A 13676-nucleotide genomic window follows, 5' to 3' on the forward strand; every position below is an offset into this window, starting at 1 on the left:
TAAGGAAAAATAACTTGAGAAAGATAAATTTTCCTAAAATACCCTGTATATAGAGTTATATTATTAGTGACTTTGCCTTTGATTTAGATAGGAACAATTTTTTGAAATTGTATTTCCGACATATGGCTGATAGTTTTTTTGGGTTCAAAGATAAATATATTTCCTGACATATCAAGGGAATTGCAGACTAGGAGGTGTGAACTCTTGGCTTTTAAGCCAAGAATCATTGCCCTAGGTGGGACCTTCCTAGAGCGATTCCCTTGTAAGTGTTTTATTTCCTGATTACTTATTTGTTGAACCCAGGAAATTATAAAAGTTTGTGGAGTTAAAAGAACAGATGAAGAACCCTCTGCAGCAACTTCTTTTAAGTTACCACTGTACCGGCTGCAATTACCGATTAACCTTCCTCCTCCCTCAGAAAATATGAATTGTAAGATTAACCATTCCGTGTTTTTCTTATTTTCTTTGAGATTGTTTTCCTGATCTTGGATCCCCTCATTGTGGACAATAATGTGGACTAACAAAGATGATATTTTTCCTTAATGTTTGTTTTAATTGATATTTTCTCTTTTCTTTCCCATTTATGTATTGGACATAAATGTAATATAAAATGAATAAATAAAATAATTAAAAAAAAACATGAATTTGGTCCTGATGAAGGAAGGAACAAATCGTATGAACCCCTCAAACTGTATTAAGTTCCAAAACGTTTTTATTTCTAAACACTAGATTCTATAGTTTCCTAATGATTAACCAGCAGTAGAGCTAATTACTTCTGAAGATTTCGGTATTCTGTTTTAGTAAAATGGTTGAACATTTTCCTTGAAATTCCAATAATAATAATAATAAAAGTTTACTTTTCCTTTCTCTGCAGCTAAATGATGTAATAATCAGCTTGCCAGTTACTCTGGTAAATGGCAAGATTCAGCTGTACAAGAGTGGCCTCACTGCTGTATTAAAGACAAGCTTTGGCCTGGAGGTGACCTATGACTGGAACTGGCATGCGATAGTCAGGCTTCCCAGTAGCTATTATGGAACTACAGCTGGTCTTTGTGGAAATTTCAACCAAAATCCAGGAGATGACATGATAACTATAGATGGCACCAAAGCAAAATCCATAGTGGAATGGGCTAGTAGCTGGAAGGTAAAGGATCGGGACCCATTCTGTTTCCATGTCTGCAAAGGCACTTGCCCAACCTGTGATGAGAGCAAACAGAAATTGTATGCAGGTGAACAGTACTGTGGTCTGATCAATAAAGTGGATGGAGCCTTCCGCAAGTGCCACCTAAAGATCAATTCCGATGACTTTGTTGATAGCTGTGTGTATGATGTTTGCATGAATGGTGGTGCCAAGCAGTTCCTGTGCCAGGCCCTCAATGTCTATGCAACAACTTGCAGAAAACAAGAAGTTAAAATCTATGACTGGAGGACACCAGCAGGATGCCGTAAGTGCTACATAGTTGGCTTCTTTCAAATGCTTCATTCCTATTTTGCCTTTTTGTGAACAAATAAAGGGGCTCTTTTATGAAATCATGATAAAATTTGCAGCTAAGTGGAAAAATGCAAAGTGACATAACCAAATCATAGTTATTCAATACTATGAATCACCACCTAAGAAAAAGATGTCACTGTGAACAATATGCTGAAACTTCTGCTCAGTGTGTGGTGGCAGTCAAAAAAGCAAACAGAATGCTAGGAGTTATTAGGAAAAGGATAGAAAATAAGACAAAGAATATTATGATACTTTTGTATCCCTCCATGGTGTGACCTCACTTGAGTATTGTGTAGAGTTCTGGTTACCATTTCTTAATAAAGATATAGAGGAATTAGAAAAGGTTCAAAGAAGGGGACGGAACTTCTCTCACATGAAGAAAGGCTTAAATGTTAGGGCTCTTCAATTTGGACAAATGATGGCTGAGGTCTATAAAATCCCCTGTTTGATCACCTAACTTTCATTAGAGCACCTGAAGTTAGACGCCTAATTGTCATCTGATTGTTTACCCCTTCAAAAAGTACAAAGACAAGGAAACTCTGAAATAGGAAAAAAATATTTTTACACTCCAACAAATAGTTAAACTCTGTAACTCCTCTGGAAGTTGTTGCTGGAGGATTTGGTAACAACAGTTAGGGTATCTGGGTTTTAAGAAGGTTTGGACAAGTTCCTGAAGGAAAAGTCCATAATCTGCTATTAAGATTGATATGAGAAAAGACACTACTTATTCCAGGGATCAGTAGCATGGAATATGGCTGCTATTTGGGTTCTGCCAGGTACTGGTGACCTGGCTTGAGAACTATTAGAAGCAGGATACTGGGCTAGATGGACCATCAGTCTGACCCAGTATGGCTATTCTTATTGCACCACAGCTTAACACAAGTCTTTACCATCTGGTTAGCTGCAAATCTAAGAAAACAACTATTGGGGGCATTCTCAGCCTTTGCTGTTACAGATGCTCCGTTAAATTTGCTGCACAATCTTTGCATGTACTGTGCATTAGTAAAAACAAAAAAAAGTCCCCTTAGCTGTAAATATCAGTTACAGTCATTAGTATAATATAACACAAATGTTAGTGCTTTCCTAAATGGCTAGCAAGGCTACACCAGCATTTGTACATACATAGGTGGCAATTCTGTACAATGGTGCCTAATATTAGGCATCACAAATGGGTGCACCTAGTGTCAATTCTGTAACAGCTTTGGGGTGCGCCTAAAGCGAATGCTACATACCTGTAGAAGGTATTCTCCGAGGACAGCAGGCTGATTGTTCTCACTGATGGGTGACGTCCACGGCAGCCCCTCCAATCGGAAACTTCACTAGCAAAGTCCTTTGCTAGCCCTCGCGCGCCCGCGCGCACCGCGCATGCGCGGCCGTCTTCCCGCCCGAAACCGGCTCGAGCCGGCCAGTCCAGTATGTAGCAAGACAATACACTTCAAGGGAAGACACAACTCCAAAGGGGAGGCGGGCGGGTTTGTGAGAACAATCAGCCTGCTGTCCTCGGAGAATACCTTCTACAGGTATGTAGCATTCGCTTTCTCCGAGGACAAGCAGGCTGCTTGTTCTCACTGATGGGGTATTCCTAGCCCCCAGGCTCACTCAAAACAACAACATTGGTCAATTGGGCCTCGCAACGGCGAGGACATAACTGAGATTGACCTAAAAAATTTACCAACTAACTGAGAGTGTAGCCTGGAACAGAACAAACAGGGCCCTCGGGGGGTGGAGTTGGATCCTAAAGCCCAAACAGGTTCTGAAGAACTGACTGCCCGAACCGACTGTCACGTCGGGTATCCTGCTGCAGGCAGTAATGAGATGTGAATGTGTGGACAGATGACCACGTCGCAGCTTTGCAAATTTCCTCCATGGTGGCTGACTTCAAGTGGGCTACCGACGCAGCCATGGCTCTAACATTATGAGCCGTGACATGACCCTCAAGAGCCAGCCCAGCCTGGGCGTAAGTGAAGGAAATGCAATCTGCTAGCCAATTGGATATGGTGCGTTTCCCTACAGCCACTCCCCTCTTGTTGGGATCAAAAGAAACAAACAATTGGGCGGACTGTCTGTGGGGCTGTGTCCGCTCCAGATAGAAGGCCAATGCTCTCTTGCAGTCCAATGTGTGCAGCTGACGTTCAGCAGGGCAGGAATGAGGACGGGGAAAGAATGTTGGCAAGACAATTGACTGGTTCAGATGGAACTCCGACACAACCTTTGGCAGAAACTTAGGGTGAGTGCGGAGGACTACTCTGTTGTGATGAAATTTGGTGTAAGGGGCCTGGGCCACCAGGGCCTGAAGCTCACTGACTCTACGAGCCGAGGTAACTGCCACCAAGAAAATGACCTTCCAGGTCAAGTACTTCGGATGGCAGGAATTCAGTGGCTCGAAAGGAGGTTTCATCAGCTGGGTGAGAACGACATTGAGATCCCATGACACTGTAGGAGGCTTGACAGGGGGCTTTGACAAAAGCAAACCTCTCATGAAGCGAACAACTAAAGGCTGTCCTGAGATCGGCTTACCTTCCACTTGGTAATGGTATGCACTGATTGCACTAAGGTGAACCCTTACGGAGTTGGTCTTCAGACCAGACTCAGACAAGTGGAGAAGGTATTCAAGCAGGGTCTGTGTAGGACAAGAGCGAGGATCTAGGGCCTTGCTGTCACACCAGACGGCAAACCTCCTCCAATGAAAGAAGTAACTTCTCTTAGTGGAGTCTTTCCTGGAAGCAAGCAAGATGCGGGAGACACCCTCTGGCAGACCCAAAGAGGCAAAGTCTACGCCCTCAACATCCAGGCCGTGAGAGCCAGGGACTGGAGGTTGGGATGCAGAAGAGCCCCTTCGTCCTGCGTGATGAGGGTCGGAAAACACTCCAATCTCCACGGTTCTTCGGAGGATAACTCCAGAAGAAGAGGGAACCAGATCTGACGCGGCCAAAAGGGAGCAATCAGAATCATGGTGCCTCGGTCTTGCTTGAGTTTCAACAAAGTCTTCCCCACCAGAGGAATGGGAGGATAAGCATACAGCAGACCTTCCCCCCAATCCAGGAGGAAGGCATCCGACGCCAGTCTGCCGTGGGCCTGAAGCCTGGAACAGAACTGAGGGACCTTGTGGTTCACTTGAGATGCGAAGAGATCCACCAGGGGGGTGCCCCACGCCTGGAAGATCTGTCGCACCACACGGGAATTGAGCGACCACTCGTGAGGTTGCATAATCCTGCTCAACCTGTCGGCCAGACTGTTGTTTACGCCTGCCAGATATGTGGCTTGGAGCACCATGCCTTGACGGCGAGCCCAGAGCCACATGCTGACGGCTTCCTGACACAGGGGGCGAGATCCGGTGCCCCCCTGCTTGTTGACATAGTACATGGCACCCTGATTGTCTGTCTGAATTTGGATAATTTGGTGGGACAGCCGATCTCTGAAAGCCTTCAGAGCGTTCCAGATCGCTCGCAACTCCAGAAGATTGATCTGTAGATCGCTTTCTTGGAGGGACCACCTTCCTTGGGTGTGAAGCCCATCGACATGAGCTCCCCATCCCAGGAGAGACGCATCCGTGGTCAGCACTTTTTGAGGCTGAGGAATTTGGAAGGGACGTCCCAGAGTCAAATTGGAGCAAATCGTCCACCAATACAGGGATTCGAGAAAACTCGTGGACAGGTGGATCACGTCCTCTAGACCCCCGGCGGCCTGATACCACTGGGAGGCTAGGGTCCATTGAGCAGATCTCATGTGAAGGCGGGCCATGGGAGTCACATGAACTGTGGAGGCCATGTGGCCCAGCAATCTCAACATCTGCCGAGCTGTGATCTGCTGGGACGCTCGCACCCGCGAGACGAGGGACAACAAGTTGTTGGCCCTCGCCTCTGGGAGATAGGCGCGAGCCGTCCGAGAATCCAGCAGGGCTCCGATGAATTCGAGTTTCTGCACTGGGAGAAGATGGGACTTTGGGTAATTTATCACAAACCCCAGTAGCTCCAGGAGGCGAATAGTCATCTGCATGGACTGCAGGGCTCCTGCCTCGGATGTGTTCTTCACCAGCCAATCGTCGAGATATGGGAACACGTGCACCCCCAGCCTGCGAAGCGCCGCTGCTACCACAGCTAGGCACTTTGTGAACACCCTGGGCGCAGAGGCGAGCCCAAAGGGTAGCACACAGTACTGGAAGTGGCGTGTGCCCAGCTGAAATCGCAGATACTGTCTGTGAGCTGGCAGTATCGGGATGTGTGTGTAGGCATCCTTCAAGTCCAGAGAGCATAGCCAATCGTTTTGCTGAATCATGGGGAGAAGGGTGCCCAGGGAAAGCATCCTGAACTTTTCTTTTACGAGATATTTGTTCAGGGCCCTTAGGTCTAGGATGGGACGCATCCCCCCTGTTTTCTTTTCCACAAGGAAGTACCTGGAATAGAACCCCAGCCCTTCTTGCCCGGATGGCACGGGCTCGACCGCATTGGCGCTGAGAAGGGCGGAGAGTTCCTCTGCAAGTACCTGCTTGTGCTGGAAGCTGTAGGACCGAGCTCCCGGTGGACAATTTGGAGGTTTTGAAGCCAAATTGAGAGTGTATCCTTGCCGGACTATTTGGAGAACCCACTGATCGGAGGTTATGAGAGGCCACCTTTGGTGAAAAGCTTTCAACCTCCCTCCGACAGGCAGGTCGCCCGGCACTGACACTTGGATGTCGGCTATGCTCTGCTGGAGCCAGTCAAAAGCTCGCCCCTTGCTTTTGCTGGGGAGCCGCGGGGCCTTGCTGAGTCGCACGCTGCTGACGAGAGCGAGCGCGCTGGGGCTTAGCCTGGGCCGCAGGCTGTCGGGAAGGAGGATTGTACCTACGCTTGCCAGAAGTATAGGGAACAGTCTTCCTTCCCCCGAAAAATCGTCTACCTGTAGAGGTAGAAGCTGAAGGCTGCCGGCGGGCGAACTTGTCGAATGCGGTGTCCCGCTGGTGGAGAGACTCTACCACCTGCTCGACTTTTTCGCCAAAAATGTTATCCGCACGGCAAGGCGAGTCCGCAATCCGCTTCTGGATTCTATTCTCCAGGTCGGCGGCACGCAGCCATGAGAGCCTGCGCATCACCACACCTTGAGCAGCGGCCCTGGACGCAACATCAAAAGTGTCATAAACTCCTCTGGCCAGGAATTTTCTGCACGCCTTCAGCTGCCTGACCACCTCCTGAAAAGGCTTGGCTTGCTCAGGGGGAAGAGCATCAACCAAGCCCGCCAACTGCCGCACATTATTCCGCATGTGTATGCTCGTGTAGAGCTGGTAAGACTGGATCTTGGACACGAGCATAGAGGAATGGTAGGCCTTCCTCCCAAAGGAGTCTAAGGTTCTAGCGTCCTTGCCCGGGGGCGCCGAAGCATGTTCCCTAGAACTCTTAGCCTTCTTTAGGGCCAAATCCACAACTCCAGAGTCATGAGGCAACTGAGTGCGCATCAGCTCTGGGTCCCCATGGATCCGGTACTGGGACTCGATCTTCTTGGGAATGTGGGGATTAGTTAATGGCTTGGTCCAGTTCGCAAGCAATGTCTTCTTCAGGACATGGTGCAAGGGAACAGTGGACGCTTCCTTAGGTGGAGAAGGATAGTCCAGGAGCTCAAACATTTCAGCCCTGGGCTCGTCCTCCACAACCACCGGGAAGGGGATGGCCGTAGACATCTCCCGGACAAAGGAGGCAAAAGACAGACTCTCGGGAGGAGAAAGCTGTCTCTCAGGAGAGGGAGTGGGATCAGACGGAAGACCCTCAGACTCCTCGTCAGAGAAATATCTGGGATCTTCCTCTTCCTCCCACGAGGCCTCACCCTCGGTGTCAGACACAAGTTCACGGACCTGTGTCTGCAACCTCGCCCTGCTCGACTCCGTGGAACCCCGTCCACGATGGGGGCGTCGAGAGGTAGACTCCCTCGCCCGCATCGGCGAAGCTCCCTCCGCCGACGTAGTCGGGGAGCCTTCCTGGGAGGTGGCCCGCGGTCGGTACCGCACGCGGTACCGACGTCGGGGACCTCAACCTGGGCGATGGGCCAGCCGGCGCCACGCTCGACGGTACCGGTGGCGCAAGCACCGCCGGTACCGGAGGGGTAGGGCGCAACAGCTCTCCCAGAATCTCTGGGAGAACGGCCCGGAGGCTCTCGTTTAGAGCGGCTGCAGAGAAAGGCTGAGAGGTCGATGCAGGCGTCGACGTCAGTACCTGTTCCGGGCGTGGAGGCTGTTCCGGGCTGTCCAGAGCGGAGCGCATCGACACCTCCTGAACAGAGGGTGAGCGGTCCTCTCGGTGCCGATGCCTGCTGGGTGCCGAATCCCTCGGCGACCCAGAGCTCTCGGTGCCGACACGGGGAGGAGACCGGTGTCGATGCTTCTTCGATTTCTTCCGAAGCATGTCACCGGAGCTCCCCGGCACCGACGAGGAGGACGTCGAATCCATCCGTCGCTTCCTCGGGGCCGAGACTGAAGAAGGTCGATCTCGGGGGGGCTGTACCGCAGGAGCCCTCAGGGTAGGAGGAGACCCACCCGAGGGCTCACCGCCACCAGCAGGGGAATGGACAGCCCTCACCTGCACTCCACCCGATGCACCACCGTCCGACGACATCAGCAGACGAGGTCCTGGTACCACCGACGTCGATGCAGCTATCCGATGTCTCGGCGCCGATGCAGAGGCCCGATGCCTCGATGCACTCGATGCAGGGGCGGCCGAGGAAGATGGTCTGGACGCTGACGACGTCGATGCACTCGAAGATCCCGGTGCCGATGCCGACGAAGAGCCCGAGAACAACACGTTCCACTGGGCTAGTCTCGCTACCTGAGTCCGCCTTTGAAGCAGGGAACACAGACTGCAGTTCTGAGGGCGGTGCTCGGCCCCCAGACACTGAAGACACGACGAGTGTCGATCAGTGAGCGAGATAACCCGGGCGCACTGGGTGCACTTCTTGAAGCCGCTGGAAGGCTTCGATGTCATGGGCGGAAAAATCACGCCGGCGAAATCAAAAGCCGAAATGGCGAAATTTGAAGCACCAAATTTAGAGGGAGAAAAAATCTCGACCGAGGCCGAAAAGAGGCCTACCCCGACGACGAAAGAAACTTACCGGGGCAAAAAAGCTGGAAGTACGGGGAGGATTTACACGAAACCCGGCGGGGGGTTTCCGGAGCACTTCCCGACTAGGACAAAGCTTTCCCGAAGGAAAAAAAACACGTTCAAAACAAATTGGACGCGCGAGGTCGACTTTCCGGGGCTCGACACGGCGAAAACACGACCGTACCGAGTGCGGACAAAAGAAGACTGGCCGGCTCGAGCCGGTTTCGGGCGGGAAGACGGCCGCGCATGCGCGGTGCGCGCGGGCGCGCGAGGGCTAGCAAAGGACTTTGCTAGTGAAGTTTCCGATTGGAGGGGCTGCCGTGGACGTCACCCATCAGTGAGAACAAGCAGCCTGCTTGTCCTCGGAGAAACATTATAGAACCATAGAATAAATTCACGTTGGTGTGCCTAATGGTAGGAGCAGTTACTTGTGCCAATTCAATGGTGGGCATAAGTGGAAATATCTAAATCTTGCAATGCACGCAATTGATAGTATTCTGTAAGTTGCTTGTGTCACACCCATGCTTCTCTCACAGTAACACTTCCTTTGCAGTTGTGCACTATGTAACTTAGGTTTACTTTTTATAGTATAGCGCCTAGCATTTAAACAGGTAAATGCCAATTAGTGACATCACTTACGTGTATAGGGGGACTATTTCTACAGTATAAATTAGTGCACATAAATGAAACCTAAATTAAGGTGCCCTTTATAGAATTGTTCTTATAGTAGGCAATTCTATAAAGTTCACTAAAAATTAACCCCTAGATTCTATATAATGCACCTAGCGTTCTGCACCAAAATTCAAGCATAATCTATAACAATACACGTAACTTAGTTGGCTTAACTTGCCAATCAGTTTTGTTAACAGCACTTAACAAGCAATAATGAGCACTAATTGGCAATAATTAGAATTTATGCACAAAACTCCTTAAGCATATTCTGTAATGCACTGCACCCAAAATTTAATGTGTGCAGGCAAAAAGGGGCATGGTTATGGGCAGGCAAATAAGTGTTTTATGGGCATTCTAAAATGTATGTGTGTTGTTATAGAATATGGCCCTCTGTGCCTAAAAATACATGTCATTGGTACAAATGAATGCACGTAGTTTTAGGCGCTAGGATATCAACTAAGCAAATTCTATATACTGCGTCTAAATCTAGGTGCCACTTATAGAATACACTTAGGCAGAAATATTTTCTGTGCAGATTTTTTTTAAGTGCCATGTATAGAATCTGGCCTTAGCTGTCCAAATTCTGTGCACTAAGATAGTATTCTATAATTGCATCTGGGTGCCCAGATTCCATTATAGAATAGAGACTAAGTTGGCATTTGGGTGCCAACATTTAGGCACCAACACTTAAGCATGTATAAGGCAAGTACAAATGTTAGCACCTAAATGGTGGCACCTAGGCATGCAACTTACAGTATTCTATAAGTTTAGTGTCTATGTGCCACTCCCATGCCCGACCCACAAGCACGCCGCCTATGCAGTTATTTGCTTATAGTATAGTTGCCTAACTGCCGTTTTCCCCTGTTTGATCACCTAACTTTCATTAGAGCACCTGAAGTTAGACGCCTAATTGTCATCTAACTTGTGGTGCATTATAAAGATATAAAGATAGTGCCTTGAAGATTAGTACTGGGATTTTTTAGCAGTTCTGTTAATCACTACTACTACCTCTTATCATTTCTATGGCTCTACTAGATGTATGCAGTGCTGTACACTAAACATGTAAGAGACAGACCTGCTTGACAGATCTTACAAGCTAATCAGGACAGACAAACAGGACAAATAAGGGATTAAGGGTTTACTTATGGTGGGAATGATAAAACAGACATTGGTAGTGAACACGTGAATAGGAGTTAGGAGTTAAAAGATAAAAGAAACCTCAAAAAGGTGGGCTTAGGTTTGAATACAGCCAGAGATAGAGCTTGAAGTACTGACTCAGAAAGTCTTCCTGGATTATGGTGGAGCAACATAAAAGGAACAAAGTCTAGAGTTGGCAGTGGAGAAAAAGGGTACAGATAAGACAGATTTACCTGATGAATGGAGTTCCAGGGGAGGAGTGGAGGGAAAGATAAGAGTGGAGAGGTACTGAGGAGCTGCAGAGTGAATGCACTTGTAAGTCAATAAGAGGAGTTTGAACTGTATACGGAAACGGATAGAGAGCCAATGATGTGACTAGACTAGAGGGCTCATATGAGCATAGCGCCACAGGTGGAATATAAGTCAAGCAGCAGAATTTTGAATGGATTGAAGGGAAGAGAGATGGCTTAGTGAGAGACCTGTGAGAAGCAAGTTGCAGTAGTCAAAGCATGAGGTGATGACTGTGGATAAGGGCTTTGGTAGTATGCCTAGAAAGGAAGGGACTAATTTTGGTGATATTATAGAGAAAAATGACAGGTTTTAGCAGTCGGTTGGATATGTGCAGAGAATGAGAGAGAGGAGTCAAAGATGACCCCAAGGTTACGAGCTAACGAGACAGGGATGATGAGAATGTTATCCACAGAGATAGAAAATGGGGAAAGAGGAGAAGTGGGTTTAGGGGGAAAGATAAGAAGCTCAGTCTTGGCCATGTTTAGTTTCAGATGGCAGTAAGAGATCCAGGCAACAATGTGAGACAGGGGCCTGGATTCCTGCTGAAATTTCTGGTGTGGAAAGGTAGATCTGGGAGTCATCAGCATAAAGATGATATTGAACACCATGGGGTGAGATCAGAGCACCAAGGGAATAAGTATAGATGGAGAAGAGGCACACCAACTGATAGTGGGATAGCAGTGGAGGAGTATCCAGCAGAATATACACTACAGTGTGATGGAAGAGATAAGAAAAAAAAAGCAGCTCTCCCAATTAAGATCCTTTTCCCAGTCCCTCCAACAAGGTACCCATAGATATAGGGTCCCTTTTACTAACACACGTAGGCGCCTGCATGCGTACAATGCATGTCAAATTAGAACTACCGCCTGGCTACCGCATGCCCCATGCGGTAATTCTAATTTTGACGCGCGTCCAAAATGCGCAGCAGAAAATAATTTCTATTTTCTACTGCATGGCGCTAACCGGGCGGTAATCAGCAATGTATGCTGACGATTACCGCCTGGTTAACAAGTGAGACCTTACCGCTTAGTCAATGGGTGGTGGTAAGGTCTGAGGCTCAAAATGGATGTGCGCTGATTTTTTATTTTGCCACATGTCATTTTTGACAAAAAAGGCCTTTTTTGCAGGCAAGCTGAAAAATGGACCTGCGTGTATCCAATACATGCGCCTACACTAGCATAGGCAATTTTTCCGCACGCCTTAGTAAAAGGACCCCATAGTGACCAAAACATCTGTATAACTCTGCATTTCCCTGCTTGTATTTGTACCTAAATACATACGCTAGCCTTTCAACATAACTAGCTATTCATCTCGTGCAAACAAGTTGTGAACTCATTGTACAAAGTATCCATGAAATGTCTTATTCTTTCTTAAAATAATCCACAGGGATATGCATTCCTTGGCACATTCAATTTGATTATGCATTTAAAAAAATTTAGTCTGTGCAAATTGATTGTATGCATACATACAAATAAATTAACACAAAGGAATCGATTGGCATAGATAAAAACACTGTAATGTGCAAACAATAAGAATTTAAAAATTAATCTGTGAAATGAAAAACCCCCTCCAAAAAAACACAATCAGAAGTTGGAAAATATTTGGAAAATCTGAAAACCAAATTAATTTTGGCCATGCAAGATCCCTAATAATTCAACCTCTTTGTAAAACAGAGATAGAAACAGAAATGAATAGCATAAGACAGCAGAGAAAGATCACAATGACAATGAGCAGCATAGCAAAAAGGAAATAAATACATCTGATCCAAAATTTCTCCTCATGTTGCAATATTTTTTCTTTTTTACTTTAAAAATGTATAGTCCTCTCTAGCTCAAAACTTCTAGGCAAGGTACAAGCTAGACCATACCTGATTTTTTTTTATATAACTTTTACTTCTCCACCACTAAGGATCCTCTTACACTTCCTTGAATTGATTAAAACACAATTTAAGAAGCGATAGACATAAGCTACAGAAGCATTTCATATAGGAAAGATGGCATATTGATAGAATCTGGGAAATGGGGCATAAATGATGTTATATTTCCAAAAACCATTGCGGAGAAAAAGTGATGATAAACAGGTAAGTGACCTTGTAACAAGCAGAGAAAGCAGCAAACTAGGAAGAGCAGAACTAATGGTAAATATTTTCATTAGGTTTTTAATTTATGGGAATTTTCCTAATCTTTACTTTGAAATTATAGATGTCATATTTTCCATCTAATTTCTTGCATATAAACATGCTCTCTTCTATTTCAGCCTTGCCCTGTCCTGAGAACAGCCACTATGAGGCTTGTGGAAATGCTTGCCCTGCCACCTGCTCTGACAGATCTGCCCCTTCAAAGTGCATGGATTCTTGTGTGGAGACTTGTCAGTGTAATACAGGCTTTGTCCTAAGTGTTGACAAATGTGTTTCCATCGACAGCTGCGGCTGCAACTACAATGGTTTCTACTACAAGCCCAAAGAGGAATTCTGGGGTGATAACAACTGTAAAGTGCGCTGCAAGTGTGACCCATCCCTGGGCATGGTAGTGTGCAAGAACACAAACTGCAAATCTAGCGAGAGATGCATGGTGATGAATGGAATCCGTGACTGCTACCCACTTAGCTACTCTACTTGTATTGCCCAAGGGGACCCTCACTACATAACCTTTGATGGACTGAAATTTGATTTCATGGGCACCTGTATCTATCAGCTGGTTGGGGTGACTTCTAAAGACAAAACGCTCACACCATTCACTATCAATGTACAGAACAACAACCGAGGCAACAAAGCCGTCTCTTTCACAAAAGTGGTGATATTTCAAGTTTTCGATATTACAGTTACTTTAAGCCAAGAATATCCTCGTAAGATCCAGGTACCCATTATTCTGCATATCTGTTTGTTTGTGTGTGTATGTATTTGATTGATTTCTGAGCTGTTATTCAAGAACATGTCATTTCAGTACAGAAACATCAGGTATACATATGCATGAATGAATTTCCTGTAATAGCTATCAGATCAGTTTCAGTCTTGCAACTGATTA

At 46.9% G+C, this 13676-nt stretch overlaps 1 pseudogene; it reads left to right on the forward strand.

Annotated features, from left to right (window-relative positions):
- Positions 1 to 13676, forward strand: part of LOC115476806 — a 638208-nt pseudogene that overhangs the window by 227263 nt on the left and 397269 nt on the right.

This window comes from Microcaecilia unicolor, chromosome 8, assembly GCF_901765095.1.
Source record: "Microcaecilia unicolor chromosome 8, aMicUni1.1, whole genome shotgun sequence".
In the NCBI taxonomy this organism is placed as follows: Eukaryota; Metazoa; Chordata; class Amphibia; order Gymnophiona; family Siphonopidae; genus Microcaecilia; species Microcaecilia unicolor.